Below are 16865 nucleotides of genomic sequence, written 5' to 3'. Positions count from 1 at the left end.
GAAAGCATTTAATTTATTCAGAAAATATTTCACTTAAGTGAAATAAGTATCAGCCTAAGTAAATGAAAAATCATTTCTATTATTAACTTAGAGTGGTTCTGTTCTAATTAAATGTGCCTTTTATGTAATCAGTTCATTTAGACATCATGATGATTTTAAGTGACAATTACTTTAAGGAAAGCTATCAAGAATTAAAGGTCCAATTCCTATAGTCCTTTCTAGTGGCTACTTAATCTTTTAATGAATGCTTACATTCTGAAAAGTTGCTAGGTATTATTTTCTTAAAATAATACCTGTTTATTTCCAGTACCCTCAGTTTTATAACTTTCTCTCCAATCACCAGAATGAATTCTCAATAGTCTATTGCTATTTTTACACTGATCAGAAACATTCAATCCTTATTGAATTTATAATGGTAGCCCAATTAATCCACATCCAAGATTCCTTTGCTAGACAGGCAAGCACATTTATTCTGATGTAGCAGAATAAGACACATAGTCCCTGTAAAATGTAATTAAGAAAAAAATCCTCATGATTACTAAGATGCCTTGGCTCCAGAGTGTTTGATTCCATAATGGTAACATAATGGCCAGAGTGGCAGTACTCAAGCGTAGACATATAGATTAGGTTTTATGGGTAATTCATTTTCTCTATTACAAAATTTCATTCATTTTTTGTCTTTTCCATGTAACACCTTAAAAGAGCTGTAACATGTAGATCAGATGATTCTTGTGCATAGTTGTATGGAAGAACAATCAATAAGGCCCAAATGAAGAAGAGATCATTGACTGGAACATACACAAAGGGGCGAAAAAGAAAAATATGAGTGGTGTTATGGGACAAGGAATATTTTAGTGAGTCTTTGTTCCTTATTCATAGTCTGTATTGTTAATAGAGTAAAATATCTGTGAAACATAGGACCTACATAAGTGGAACGGGAGAGCAACAGGCCCTAGAAATACATTTATTGTTGAATCAAGCAACATGATCTCAGGCTGTATTGTGGACAAGATTCATTAGACCAGGAAAGACAAACAGGAAGATTGGACTCCTAAGTATAGGGCATATTATTTAGAAATTTTGTGGGAGGTTAGCAGCAGTTATACAATTTTACACATTGCTTCAAAGGGGTAAATAAAAGAAAAAAATTAAGAAATTCATACAAGTTTGGGAAGTGACATTATTGCCTTCTTATTAATCCCCGCCTTAGTTCTACACTAGCTTTTGTAACATGCTAAGGAAAGATTTATACAACTCATCACATGCCTTGGCCACAGTGTTTGAAAACTTGGCTGTGAATGTCATCGATGCTGTCTTTTCTTTGCCTTATGTTTCTTGAGAATGGGGAAAAAGTGAGATGCTTTAGCCTTAAAAACTGTACTTGACAACTTTCTCTAATGGACATTGCAACTTATTTTTCTTGTAGTGGAAGTATTTATAGTTAAGAGGAATTTGGGGAATTTATAGGTTAACCTAAAGTGCTTCAGCCTAAACAGTAATAAAGGTTGTTTCAGACTTTGATTTATGGAAAATAAGAGTTCACAAAATCAACAGGATGTTTTCCAAATATTTATTTGCTTCTTACGCAACAGATTACCCTCTGTTTGGATCAAATCAAGAGATGCTATATTATTATTTGAATTTAGAATTCCTTCTTTTCTTTGAATGGAGAACTTTTGTCATGAAGAAACAGGTTTTTTTTTTGTTTGATTATTTGTTTCCCACTTCTAACAATAGTTACTTAGGTAAATGGATGTGAGAGGAGCTCCAAGTAGAACTACCAAGACCTACTTGAAGTCTAACCTCTAGAGCTACAAGACAACTCTTTCTATCAATGAGCCTTATATCTCTGGGTGTTTTATACACCTTCCTCTTCAGCCCCAGGCACAAATGCCGTATGCTTTCTCCAGTTATTCAAATTTAATAACCAGAAATGAAGAGAAGCAATAAAATTTAAAATATGAAAATTAGAACAAATAAAAATACTCCTTGGGTCCTAATGTACACTGTGATAAAAGAGTAATAATTTGCATAGTGCCTAATACAGAGTATTAGATATTCGATGGGTACTTGGTATTTTATTACACAATGATGTGGGAAAGAGCAGCAGATATGTAAACTTGCTTTCCCTGAACAATTTATAATAAAGCCTTGCATGGTATGCTGAACAACTCACAAGGTGACACATTGGAGAAAGCCACATTCTCACTGGATTCATTCATTTTCATTGTGTCTATTAACCAATTTCTTCTTCGTTGTCTTTCTCTATGGATGTATCACTGTTATAATTATTTACTCATTTCAGAGGAATTAAACAGGCTCCTTTTGAGTTATAAACATAACCATTAACAAACACCCTTTCTACTAGATATGCATTTCAGTTTGTTACAACTTGGCTACCTTTCTTCTTGATACCATTCTCCTCTCATCCTCTAGTTCTACATGAAGTTCTCACCATTCCCTTTCCCATTTGCTTAGGAGTTTACTGCCCACAGAATAATCTTACTTCCACTGTGTTTTAGAAAATTTTCTATTTCTTTTTTAATTTCTCATTTACTTGTCATCAAATTTGCTTTCTTGTAGCATTGATAGTCAAAGAAATTTAATAATTTATAAGCATTTGTCCAATTGTCATAATTTTTGAAATCATTTACTATTGTTTTCTACTATTATTTACTTCAAATGTCTAGAATTATACATCATATTATTTGACTATAATTGGTCAATGTAAAACATTGAATCTAGACATCAAATCTTGTTTATAATATTGCTTTGGTGCTCTGGGTCCTAAATATTTTCCTTGTAAATGAAAGTTTTAAGATATAACATAATTAGAACATGTTAGAAATTAGGAAGTTGTTCCAAATAAAATGTTTAAAATTATGTGAAAACCAGGGATGATCTTTGAGTTATAGAAGGGTTTTTAAATTATTTCAGAGTGATTCAATTTGGAAAAATGTTCAGGGTATATTTATTTACAAATTAACTTAATCAGCAAATTTAAATGTTTTTCCCTATTAGACCTTTGCCTCAATGGACTCCACCATATGGGAAGCAAAAGTAATTTTATGGATCAAATATTCTCTGTAGTTTTCCTACTAAAACTAATGATGCTTCATATTCTATTACAGGACTTGAGATAATCACAACATTCTGCCTTTTTGTGGTTCATAGGACAGTGCTTTGTCCCCAAACTCTCATTTAAGTGTAAACTTACTTTAGGGTTTGACATATTAAGTGGACAATGCTAAACTTTATGGCATTTAAAATAAAGTGTGAGAAAAATTGTGTTACTAAATTTAGATAATTTAGACATGTATAGTTACAAAAGAACAGGGACCATTAGCCCTGAAGAATTAATGGGGTTATGTCAATAAAATATTCTTCAGAAATAAGACAACCATAGGAGTTAACTCTTTTGGAACTGCAGCAAAATGGCAAGTCAATTTTCTTAAAAAGAAATGAGGCTTCTGGTGTGAAATGTTATAAAGAAAATTTACTCTTTAAAACCTTTAGAAAACTAGAGATTTAGGCTAAATGGTTTCCCTCATCTGTAATAATTAGTACACATCTAGGACTCTCCTAGCAGAGGTTTACAATAGCTCAAAACCTAGGTACATAAGGCCATATAGGATGAGACTAAATGAAAGGAACTCTAGGTTATGGAAACCAGAGGTTTATCTTGTGTGATTGTTGTTCCTAATATACTATGTTCTTTCTCTTCTCTTTTTCTGTCCTTTGGTTAGTCTCATATAGTTACTATATCTGACTTTGTTACTTGGCATATTGTATATATGTTTATTTGAAATAGGAAAGGGAAGGGGGAAATAAGATGATTGGGAGGGGATGGGAGGAGAGAAATGGGGATAAAAACATGGAAGGGGTGTCAATGTGTGAGAAGTAATGCACCTACTACCTGAAGAATGCAACTATAACTCCTCTAGACACTACACTGACAATAAAAAAGAAAAAAAGAAAAGAAAAGGAAAAAAACTAAAGATTTTAATATAGTACTAATGCTAATTGTAGAAATTATGTATTGATATGCTTTTATTATCATAAAGATAATTGATTATTTATCAACACCCAGAAGCTTTAAAATCAATAGGTATGTATATCTCTGATCACCTCAGTTAATACTAAACTTTAAATGTTAAATTTAAAATATTTAAGGTACACTTCAAAGGGGAAAATAAAGTCTCAACTGTTTTCTACCCTTCCAGGAAACTATACATTTCAGAAAAAAATGAAGATAAAGCTTATTTTTCAATTGACATTAATGTAATGGCCTTACACCATTTTCTCATTGTCTGATATCTTATTGTATCAGAGAAAATGCATCTTAAACTTTAAAGTACATTGGAATCCCCTTATGTGTGGAGTTCTTCCGAAAGATTCTCATGCAAATCTACCAGAACTCAAAAACCTGTTTATTTTTTATTTTATTTTATTTTATTTTTTTCCAGTCCTGGAGCTTGAATGCAGGGCCTGGACACTGTCCTTGGGCACTTTTTGCTCAAGGTAAGTACTCTGCCTTGAACCACAGCACCATTTCTGCCTTTTTCTGTGTAAGAAACATGTATCTTTATAGATTAATTTCAAGTCATGTTGCCAGGTATTTCTCAAAATATTTGTAGACTTGATGGAGAAAAGGGAATCAAATTAGAAATCTTTTCAGGCCTGTATTAAAATAATCACACTGCACCTATCTTTCACTATGAAATTGCTGAAATGTCCCTTGTTACTAGTATTGGGAGGACTATTTCTATTAAAATTAGAGAAGTTTAAGCATTTTTAATTGTCAGTTTAATATTATTTTATGTAAAATTATAATTGTTTTGGGGGAAAACATATGTCAACCTTGGTGCATGCTACAGTATCTTACCATAGGAAAAGATAGGAGATTTTTTAGTATGGAAATAATTTGGTCCTAAAAATTGAAAAGTTGTGATAAAGCACAAGCCTATTCAGTAAATTTAACAAGTGGGTAAATGTGTGGATATACAGTTAATTTACACATATACATGTGTAGAAAGAGAGACAGAAAACAGTGAATATATATAACAGTGTAATAGACTTCCTTCAAGGAAAAAAAAAGAGGTATAAGTATCACAAAAGTTTTCTTGGAGAGAAAATTTCACATTAGAGCACGATTTCTTCTGGATGCATTGAGAGTAATGTGAAAGCCAACACTTTACAGATTCAAAGCTCAGGAACATGAGACTACAAATAAAAATCAGTGAGATAATGGAATCAACTCCAACTTATTTGAAAGAATAGTGTTTAAGTCTCGCAAAAGTGTAAAAGTGTGTTAGAAATGACTTAGACCTAAGGAGTCATTTGATTGGTTAATGAAGGGTCTAAGAACGATAATTGAATTTGATGGAATTCATTAGTTCAGACATTCAAGCAGATACATTACAACCACAATTATGTACTCAAGCATATGTAATAGTGTTAATGTGATATACACATGCCATTGTTGAATTAGGCTATAGAAAAAAAAAATGAGATGCCCTATGGCACAAAGTAACATTGGTTAAAGACAAATCCTGTGTTGTATGTGTGCCCCTCATCCAGTACTCTTGCTGAAGTATTATCTGAATGGCAGACCACAAAAGCACAGAGGCAGATGCCACAGCATATTCTTTTAGAATGCAAGGCTGCTCAAGATCATCTACAGATAATGAACCATGACAACGTTGGATTTGATGAAGCACAAAATGAAAGTGGGACCAAACAAGAAAATGTTATCCATGTAGTAAGGGCCACAGGCATTATACTAGTCCTTCAGACTCATTGAGACTAGTGTTCTTTTCAGAATATGACAAATATTCATTTTCCTATCATACAAAAACTTTTGTAAAGAGTTATTTCTCAGATCCTTTGGACAAATGCTCACCTCCAACTTATCATATTATATGGATGAGGAAGGGAGTAGATCATTCACAGAACTTAAAGAAACATTTCTGGGTTTTCTGAATACCTTAATCAGACAGTTCCAGTGAAATCTTCAGGTAAATGAACAGCTTCCAATCTGAGTCCAGGTGTTGGGAGTGGGAACTCTTTCTGTTTTGTTTTGTTTTATTTTTTTCTCCTGATTTCCCTTGGGAGAGAAGGAAGGACAGAAACAATCCATGAGAATGCTGGCTTACAATTCTGCACGTGCCTTTGCTATTGACTGACTATAGACTTCTGCTTATGCAGCCCATTCATTATTCACATCCTGTTTCAGCTCCCTCAATTCCTATTTATGCTGGGTGCTCTCAGCTAAGAACCAATAGGTATGAATTATGCTGACATTAACATCAACAAAGAAAAGCCTAGAATAATACGTCTCCAAAAGGGTCACTTTTTTTTTCATATTTCTTCTGACATCTCCTGTTGAATAGCATTGGTCTCTGAAGGAGATAGAGCATTTGCCACCACAGAAGACACCCAGTGGAATTGCCAACAGCAGGGAATTATCACTAAGCAATTCACAATTTGTTTTGCTAACAAGACTCCATGTAAGGATACTGGAGTGCTATCTTTCCTTGGCAATGTTCCCCTACCTTTTCAGAATTATTGAAAAGCTAACTCAGTCTATTTTGATTTGTGAATCTCTTTGTAAGCAACAGCAGCTGCAGCAACAGTAATAAAAAGGAAAGACATTGCTATTTACCTAGGAAGAATATTGAAACACTGCTCATACAAAAGCATCCAAATTGTATGGAGAGGTGCTCTATTAAATATTTTAGTTGTTCCTTCCTTTCTTTATGCTTTGTTTCTTTTTTCTCTCTTCTTTCTTTTCCATGATTTTTTTCTTTTTTGCCCTTCCTTTATTCTTCCCTTGATTTCTTCAGTTCCTTTAAATATACATATTGTCACATTGATTTATTCTGCAATATAAATCTAAAACAATATGACCCATGTTTTCTCCATGTCAAACCTCCCTGTTTTAAAATTGTAGATTTAAAATAGTGATTTTAGAATATAAAATATCCAAAAAAGTAGTACAATATCATTTAGCTGAATTCGGCTGATTCCATGAGGTATAATTTTGTGAGAAGACCTTGCACAAATCATCACATTGTACAACAAAAACAAATGTCAGTTGTCATTTGTGAATGAAAATAAGTTAATTTTTCTAAAAAAAAAGATTGAAGCTGTGATTCAGATCAGACAGTTCTAATCTCTTCACAGTTCAATTCTCGATTCTCTAGAGGGAGTTAGCATGGCAGCACCCTCATGAGAATTCCAATTTTCCTACCTCAAGGTACATGAATACACAACAAAACATTCATTATATTTGGAATAGAATTGTATCATTTCTCTTCAGGTATGAAGCAGTTGTGTTTGCCAGTTAATGAATCAGGATCACTTGGATTTAAAATTTGGCATTTTCCTGGGATAAGGAAAACAGTCCTCTTTGAAGGAATTGATGTTACAACAGTTTCATTGGGTGTCTCCTGAGCAAGTCCTGCCTGACTGAAACAGAGTCAAGCAATGGTTTTGTCTAGCTTAGATCATTTCTAAGTTCTTGTTAAGAGTTTGTGATGATAGTTTAGACTAGTGGTAGAGTGCTTGCCTAGCATTCATAAAGTCCTGGGTTGGATTCCTTGGTATCACATACACAGAAAAAGGCAGAAGAGGGCACTATGGCTCAAATAGTAAAGCACGTGTATTGAAAAAGCTCAAGGACAGTACCCAGGTCCTAAGTTCAAGCTCTAGGACTGGCAGCAAAAAAAAAAAAAAAAACAACATTTGCCATATACTCTATAAAATATATCTATTTGGGTAAGAGGGACACATGTTCAAGGATAATTATGAGATAAAATGATGCCTTCCATCTACAAAAAATGAATACAGCAGGTGTGGTGGTAATATACTGTTATAAATTTTAAAATATTGAAAGAGGTAACATTGATGAAGATGAAAATGTGTTCATAAACTGCTTTGGTAAGTGGCAACTCCTTTATACAACTACCTAATGACAATAAAAGGTTAAAAAACTAAAATAAAATAATTGTGACTGCAGATTTAAGACTTTTCCTTCCTCCAGGAGAATTCTAATTGTTCACAGGAAACATCACTGACACTGTGATTACCATATGTGAGCGGGGGAGAGAAGATAAATTCTGAGTTTACACAATTGTGGTTTTTCACATTTTCATGCTCTTTCAATAATTCTAAGTAGAAAGTGGCTTCTCATACCAGAAAAAAATATTCAAAAACAGTTTCCCATGTCTACAGGTCTCCAAAATTATGTGATTCATCAGAAAGAATGGCCCATGAGTATCAGATACTTCATGTTACAGAAAATATGAGTAACCAATGCACAACCATTCTGAAAGCCAAGTAGCAAAGATTAAAAACCATCTGTTACTGGCACAATGGGCCTACAAGCCAGCAGTAGACTTCCAGCACATTCTATAGCAGGGAACAGTGTGTAACACAGATTTTAAAAACAGATGAAACTCGGATGGTTTACACAGTCTCACAGTTTAAAGAATATCCCTTGCTCTGACTGCAACCACTTTACCATAGGCTGTGTAAAACTACATTTGTACACTCTAAAAATATTTTTGATGCAAAGTCATTCTTTGGCTCACAGTTTTCGAAAGGCCTGCTCTGTGCCAAGAAATGTGCAAGAGCTGAATGTTGGGGACTCACACCTATAATCCTAGCTGAAGAGGCTGAGATCTGAGGATCATAGTCCGAAGCCAGCCCAGGTAGGAAGATCCATGAGACTTTTATCTGCAAATAACCCCCAGAAAACTGAAAGTGGAACTGTGACTCAATGTGGTGAAAAGGCTCAAGGACAGCACGCAGGCCCTGAGATCAAGCCCTAAACAGACAAGGAAAAAGAAATGTACAACGTACTGAAGAGAACACTGGTGGAGAAAAGACTGCACCTCTCCCTTCCCAGTTCTCAGAATTGATGTCCCTTAGAACCTAATAATTGTGCACATGATTCAGTTACAATTTGCTTCAATATTAAAAAAAACAACTTAAATGATCTAGAGGAATGTGATTAAGACATGGGTTTTTCAAAACAAAAAAAACTGCCTAAATTATTTACTCCTGATGCTCCTAATTTTGACAGGTATTCATATTTTTCCATAGTGCAAATTTTAGAAGGTTAATTTGAACATTATTTTAACATGGAAAATTAACTTTATAGTAGTCAATGTAGGTTAAAAGATTCAGTGAACCTTGGCAAAGAAGATATAAATGATTAGTTTATGATACATTACCTCAGGTTTTTGACCTCAGATATAAGTAAATCACAGATGATATGTGAATAAATTACCCACCACATGGATATTAAAGTAATAATGACACTTGAATACTCTTTTTATTAAAACACCATATAGGATATTTGCATTTGATAGATAAATTTTGCCTGTAATAGGCAAAGGCAAAAGAAAATGGAGAAAGTATCAAGACTTGTTTGTTGCTTAAAGCATCCAATTCTTTTTTCTAAAAAAAAGAATTTAGATGAGTATATAGGATAGTTTACACAATGTTTGCCAAGCATGCATAGGGGTTTAGGTTCAATAAGAATAAAATATAACATATACAGCAACTACATTAGAATATACCTGCTTTCGTCCAAATGTTGTACTTTCTTATATAAACAGTAAAAAAAAATTACTTTCTCTTAGTTGAGATTCTCCTACATGTCCTCCTATGCATACTTCTGCTATAGAAACCCTACAACTGCTGATGTAAAGTGTCACACATTGCCCATATATTTTCTTGTTATGTGTTGCTTCACTCATCATTGGTCCAACCCAGTTTCCCATTCAGCATCTGATTAAATGGCACACATATTATTGATTCTTCCCTTGAAATGTCCATAATTCTCTTTTCCTTCTAGTGTATCAATTTACTAACCAATTCAAAGTTCTTATCATGCTATTGTCTATATGTACTTCAGCTTAGTAACTGATGTCATGTCCTTAATATCCCACAATTCAATGTCAGCTCTGCATTGCTTTGCCCTCTAGCTTTGCTCTCACTGTGCTAACAGAACCCTTCATATCACTATTAGAGGTTCACTTTATCCTTCCAAGTAAGGAAGTTGATTGTGTGTGTATTTTTGCCATCAAATTATTAGCTCCCCAAGGGCACAAATCAAATCTCAGTCTCTGTCATATCAGCCACAGTGTCACCTTGCTCATACAATGCATTCTATAAATATTTGTTAAATTGAACATAAGATGTATGAGTGAAAACAAGTCAGAAAATAGGTTATCCTTGCAGTGGGCTGTCTACTCTGATGGAAGAAGATAACGCAATATTGTCATATTTGGTTGTGCACACTCAAATATTAGCTAATACTTTATTATGTTATGACTTAGCTTTGAGAGAAGACTTGTTTAGTGGCACATTAGAAAACCTGAAAAGAGTTTTCAAACACATCTTGAGGTCATATGTAATTCAGAAATCAACCATGATTTCACTTTAGTTTGAATGTTAGTTTTGTATTGTTTTATATGTTTAAGAATAACAAAGAAAAATATGAGCTTTCTGTAACATCATATCAAAAAAGGAAAGTGTGGTACCATTTGCCTTAAATCTCAGCTAATGAAGTCTAACATAGAAAGATGCTGAATGGAGGCTCACCTGGGTATCATTGTGAGACCTGCCCAGCTGACAAATAATTAAAAAAATACAATGTGGAATTAATTTACCTACTTGAGTTTTTTTTTTTTTTTGCCAGTCCTGGGCTTGAGCTCAGGGCCTGAGCACTGTCCTTGGACTTTCTCAAGGCTAGAGCTCTACCACTTGAGCCTCAGCACCACTTCTGGCTTTTTTTCTATGTATGTGGTACCAAGGAATCGAACCCAGGTCTTCATGCATGCTAGGCAAGCACGTTAACCACTAGGCCAAACTCCTGGCCCCTACCTACTTGAGTTTAAATCACATTTTTGGCTCAGAATAAGACTCCATAAATGAGCACATTGGTGATGAGTTCCCTAGTCAGTATAGATATATTGTGACTTATTTGACATAAGAGATATGACAGAAATATTTGACATATATCTGGAGAAGAACTAGGAGGGTGGAGTAGGAAGAAAATACTTTCTATTATAGATTTCAAGGCCAAATAAATCATCAACATGAAGAAGGAGAATGCGTGTGGATTCTCAGATAAAGCTCGAGGAACTGAGTCACATCTTAAACAAGTATGAGTTTAGGTTCTAGGCTTCATGGCATCTTTGATAAGAGATGATAATGTGATGGTTCAAGGACCTAGAGAAAACCATTTGGTCAAGAATCAGCTCTAGGTTTATTAGGTATGCAATCATTCAAAAGCACATGAGCATTATTAAACCTTTTACTTTTCACCTGTTAAAAATGTAACTTCCTGTAGAGCAGAAAAATGGTTGGGTACTGTAAAATGGCTCATATCTATCATCCTTAGCTACTCAGTAGGTTGAGATCTGAGGATCATAATTCAATGGCAGCCTGAGCAGGAAAGTACATGGGACTTTTAACTACAATAAAACAAGAAAAAGCTGGATATGAAGCTGTGACTCAAGTGATATGGAGTACTAGCCTTGATAGAAAAGGCCAAGTGAAAGTTCGAGGCCCTGAGTTCAAGCCTCAGCAGTAGTGTGTGAACATGTGTGAGTGTGTGTGTGCATATACACATATACACATACACAAAAGGAGTAGCTGAAGTAATACTTTAGGCATCATGTAATTATTTTATAGAAGTTAGGCTATATTGATACTAGATATAGATTTAAAAGAAAATATGTATTTGATTTGGGATTAAATATCTTTGAAAGGAAGTATGCTAAGCATACATAAAAATCTGTGTTGCAGCTAAACATAGAGGATTCTACACTCTATTCTTTAAGAGAGCAAGAATGTAGATGATTTACTCAGTATCCCCTCATATTGTCTACCTAATCATTGTAGATAAAATGGCAACTAGCATACCATGAACTTAAAGAGAATGTCACCTAGACAAGCATGGTGGTGTATGCCCATAAGGGTGACACATTCAGTAGGCTGGGACAGGAGGGCTTCAAGTGTGAAACCAGCCTGGGCTAAATAATGAGATACTACCAGGAAGAAGCAAGAAAGGAGGGAGGGGAAGGAGAAAGGGAGCGAGGGAGGGAGGGAGGGAGGGAAATTGAAAGAAGAAAAAAGGAGGGAGGGAAGGAAGGAAGAAGGCAGAAAGGGAGGGAGGAAGGAAGGAGTTTCTTATAAAGTTGCTTTTTGTTTATTTGCTTGGGTCACAGTTTCTTACTGTAAAGCAATGATGTAGAAGAGCACTTCTTTGAAATATTTTTTATAACCCAACCAATTCTATCATGGAGGCGTGGAAATAAAATCCTGGTAATTCATGAATGTGTTATCAGGAGGATCACACTTCCAAAGCAATGGGGCAAGAATTTACCAAGAACACATCTCAGTATCTAAGCTGAAGTGGCAGTGCACAGCTGTGATCACTGCTACATAGTAAGTATATGTAGGAGGATGACAGGCCTAAGCTAGCCTGGGCAAAAAGCACAAGACAGTGAAAAATGACTACAACTAAAAAGAGTTAGAAGCATGATTCAAATTGTGGAGTACTTGTCTAGCAAGCTCGGGTCTTGAGTCCAGCCTATGTACTGCTATATACTTCTTAACTCTCTAAGAATCAGACAGGAAATACAGTTTACAAAGATAATGCAGAACTGCCAGGCACAGTGGCTCTCTCCTAGCTACTCAGGAGGCTGAGATCTGAGGAGCAAGGTTCAAAGCCAGCTCGGGCACAAAAGGGTCTGAGTCTCTTATCTCCAATCAACTCCTAGAAAATGGAAAGTGGGGCTCAGGTAGGGTGCTAGCCTTGAGCTAAGGAGCTCAGGGATAGTGCCCAGGCCAGAGTTCAAGCCCCATGACCCACCAAAAAAAAAAAAAAAAAAAACCACGCAGAACAAAATAAACAGGAAGTTGACAGTAAAACAATAAAAACTGTAAGTTATTCAAGATTACAAATGGTGTTTTTCAGCTTTAGAAATAAGTTTAAGAATAAGGTCTCATTGTCAGACTGGATCTCATTTTTATTTAGCATGTGTACATAAATTACATCTCTTTCCTAAATCGTATATATTTATTTCCTCACCATAGTAGTTAATAAGATAATTGCCATTACTTCTACCAGTATTATAGACTTGTGTAGAGTTCTACAATTCTTCACACTCATCTCATCACAGTAAACTTGTGAACATGTTGCCTGACCCAGCGGCTGAATCTTTCCTTGTATGCTATGGGGAGTGGAAAAAGATATCAACACACAGCTCTAGGGATGCAAATGTGTTTTCTCTCACAGGAATTCTTTTGTCATGTAGTTCCTTATTCTAAATAACCAAAACAACAGTAAAAAGGGGACTAAAACACTTAGACACACTTGTATTTTTTTTAAATGTATCCCTATCCATGGTCATAAAGGAAATGCAAATAAAAACAACCTTAAGATACCACCTTACCCCAACAAGAATGGCCAAGACTTTGAACTCAGACAATGACAGTTGCTGGCGGGGTTGTGGAGAAAAAGGAACCCTACTATACTGCTGGTGGGATTGTAAACTACTTCAGCCATTCTGGAAAGCCCTGTGGAGGTTTCTTAAAGAACTGAAAATTGACCTTCCTTACAATCCTGTCATATCACTTCTGGGCATCTACCTTGAACATCATAACCCAAGATATGATAAGGACACCTGCTCAGCTATGTTTATCTCTGCACTACTCACAATAGCCAGGCTTTGGAAACAATCCAGATGTCCTAGTGCAGATGAATGGATACAGAAAATGTGGTATATATATATGTATATATGTATATGTATATATGTATATATATACATCCATACAATGGAAACCTACACAGCCAACAGACAAGATAAAATAATGGCATTTGCAGGGAAGTGGATGAATCTAGAGCAAACCTAGAGCGAATCATGTTGAATGAGACAAGTCAAGACCAAAGGAACAAAAGGTGCATGGTATCCTTAATATGTGGCTATTAGATCCAAACAGTACAAGAGCGAGGACTCAATATTTGCATACCCAATGTTATGGACATGGTATTGGAAATATAAATATAACTACATAGACATAAAAAACCTATGACTTTATAGACATAATGTTTTACTTAATAAATTAATATATATCTGTGATATATAAACCCTTAGCCTAATTTTGATTATGTTCTAAAAACTAAGTGTCAATGATTGTATATATGATGGAAAAATCAATGTTAATCAATTCTTTAATAAAAAAAATTATCACTATATGCTCTGGAGGGTTATAGTCTCATAACCTTATTAGAGTATGCATGTTTGATTATTTTGTTTTGAGGTAGTGGTGGTCAAGTTAGGGCTTCAAGCTCTTCTGTGTCAGCCATGCTCACAGTCCTTTTGCTTTAGAATTTTTGCTGTTGTTACTACTTTTTTCCAGATAGTATTTTTTTTTTAATTTTCAGTCTGGCCCTAGGTTACAGTCCTTCTAGTTATACTTCTTATGTAGCTGGGACTATTCATTTTATGCTATATAAGGCATACTTGCTATTCTAAATGTCACCTAGTCTTTGGACTTAATATCAAAATCTTTCAAAATTCTAAAGGGTATATGTTATTCAGTCCCACAAAATCAAAATACTAACCCTAAAACTGAAAATATTAACAATGTTTAATTAAAATAAAACTTTTTGTTCATGGACAGAAACCTAAACCCAGAATCTGATATATTTGAGGCAAGTTTTAAATTAAATTTAGATCTTAATATAAAAATAATTCAAAAAATGGGGAACTATTTGATGAGCACATTTCAAATGATCTTTTATTATAATTTGGTAGAATATCTCACATTTTATTACTCGCATGTCTACTCATTCATATTCAAAAGCACTTCCTTTGAGACAGCCACCATGTTGAGATCTAAATTAAAATTAAAAAAAAAAAAAAAACAATTGGTCCAGGCCTGAAGGGAAGGGTGTCTCAGGGAGACAGTTCAGCAGGTACAAAGATTGTGCACTGAGTGAATATGTGGCCAGTACAGATGAAGCTCAATATCAGTGCAAATGGGGAGTCATGAGTCTAAGAAGGAAAGAGGACTCATATCCCCAGCTCTGATTATCAGAGCTTCCAAAAGCTCTTTATCCTCCAACTGTCAGTGAATGTGCAGTGTTGTCCCTATTTGGGTTGTGGTAAATAGTGCTGCAATGAACAAGGGAAATGCAAATATCTTTCTGAGATCTTAGTTTTTATCTTTCAATAAATACCTAGAAGTGTCATTGTCAGATAACATGATCATTATCTTTGTAATTTTTCTAAGAAAATTTGCTATTGATTTTGGCAGCAGCTTCTCACCTTTCCATTCTCTTCAAGAGGGTGTATGGGTCACAGCTTCCCATATTCTCACCAGCACTTATCTTTTACCTTCTTGGAAAAAGGGACACATACTGGGCTGGGATACTGTGTGAGTTGATTGTGATTTATATTGACCTGATGTTGAGATCTTCCGGGTCAAGTGCATGTCTTCTTTGGGGAAGTGTCTATTCAAGTCTGTATATCCCTTTAATCAGCTATTAAAGATTTTGCAATTAGTTGTAGGAATTCCTTACCTCTATAGTTTATATCATTTCCATATATTTTCACCAATTCTGAATGTGACCTTTTCTTATCTCCTTTGCTACACTGACATGGTTACGCTTGGTATAGTGCCGTTTGTCTACCTTTGTATTGTTGCTTCCACATTTGATTTAATACCTATGAATCCACCACTAAGAACAATGTCACAATATTACTCCTGTGTTCTTTTTAGAGTATAGATTGATACTATCCATATCAGCACTATCTTACCTTTGAAATAAGAAAATAGAAATCAAGTCTCCATTTCCTTACAAATGGGGCAATGTCGTTCTTTCTGACATCAGAATAGAATTCCATTGTGTACATGTGAAAGGGTATCAATGTATGGGAATCAATGCACCATCTATCTGGCAAATATCATGTAACCCTTCTATTAATTACAATAAAAATATATGAAAAAAATAATTCCATTGTGTATAAATACTACATCTTGTTGATCCACTCATCAACTGAGGGGCATCTAGGTTGGTTCCATATCTTTGCTATGGTAAATAGTGCTGCAATAAACATTGTTGTGCTAGTGGGTTTAGTATGTCTAATATCTCTATCTTCATATATTTTAGTCCTATAAAATTAAGAGATTATGAGCCAATGGCTTATTCCTATAATCCTGGCAACTCAGGAGGCTGAGAAATGAGGATCATGGTTTAAGCCAGCCCAGTCAAGAAAGTTTATGAGAACCGTAACTACTAGGAAAAATCAAAATAGGCAGATGCGGAGTTGTAGCTCAAGTGACAGAATGCTAATCTTGAGCAGAAAAGCTCAGAGATGACATCCAGGCCATGAGTTCAAAACCCAGGAACAACACTGTGTGTGTGTGCTTGTGTATATGTTGTGTGCATGTGTGTTACATTACCACATTTTGTTTCTGGTTCTGAGTAATAGGAACTAAGTAGATTCCATGATAAAGTTGTTAATTTATATATTAGTATATACTACACTTATATATAATGTCTAGTTAGAAAAAAGTGACATTTTGAGCTAAAATAAGGATGTAGTTATTCAATAATTTCAGCTCAATTACACAGCTCATATCTCTGAGGACTATCATTTTGTATGGTACGAAATACTCTTCCTTCTACATAGTTTTCAAATTGCCATTAGTAACGCTTAAGGGCTGCTAGTTACTAAGCACCTTCTTATGTGATCCAGGGTCCTGTAGAAGACTCGATTACCAAGGTAACATTCTAAGTGTCTACAAAGACAAAGCAGTATGACCAAATTCCACAA

The 16865-nt window shown here is 34.8% G+C and overlaps 1 protein-coding gene and 1 long non-coding RNA gene across 4 annotated transcripts in view; both read right to left on the bottom strand.

Moving 5' to 3' along the window:
• Nucleotides 1-6080, bottom strand: part of Syt1 (synaptotagmin 1) — a 374220-nt gene extending 368140 nt beyond the window's left edge. For 2 of the 3 annotated variants that reach the window (XM_090328295.1, XM_090328298.1), the window contains exon 1: nt 5987-6080. The gene's annotated coding sequence lies outside the window, so the exon portion shown is untranslated. Of the gene's footprint in view, nt 1-5902; nt 5924-5986 lie in introns of those variants that run through there. The other variant, XM_090328296.1, reaches the window with a different exon arrangement.
• A 2-nt stretch (nt 6081-6082) lies between these two features.
• The window catches only part of LOC150067281 (uncharacterized), a 95098-nt gene continuing 84315 nt past the window's right edge, over nt 6083-16865 (bottom strand). The window contains exon 3 of the long non-coding RNA XR_016534603.1: nt 6083-6106. This is a non-coding gene — a long non-coding RNA (uncharacterized LOC150067281). The remainder of the gene's footprint in view (nt 6107-16865) is intronic.

This window comes from Megascapheus bottae, chromosome 2 (assembly GCF_031878675.1).
Source record: "Megascapheus bottae isolate mThoBot1 chromosome 2, mThoBot2.hap1, whole genome shotgun sequence".
Taxonomy (NCBI): domain Eukaryota; kingdom Metazoa; phylum Chordata; class Mammalia; order Rodentia; family Geomyidae; genus Megascapheus; species Megascapheus bottae.
Note: the sequence above shows the minus strand (reverse complement) of the source record. Positions and strands in the feature narration are given on the sequence as shown.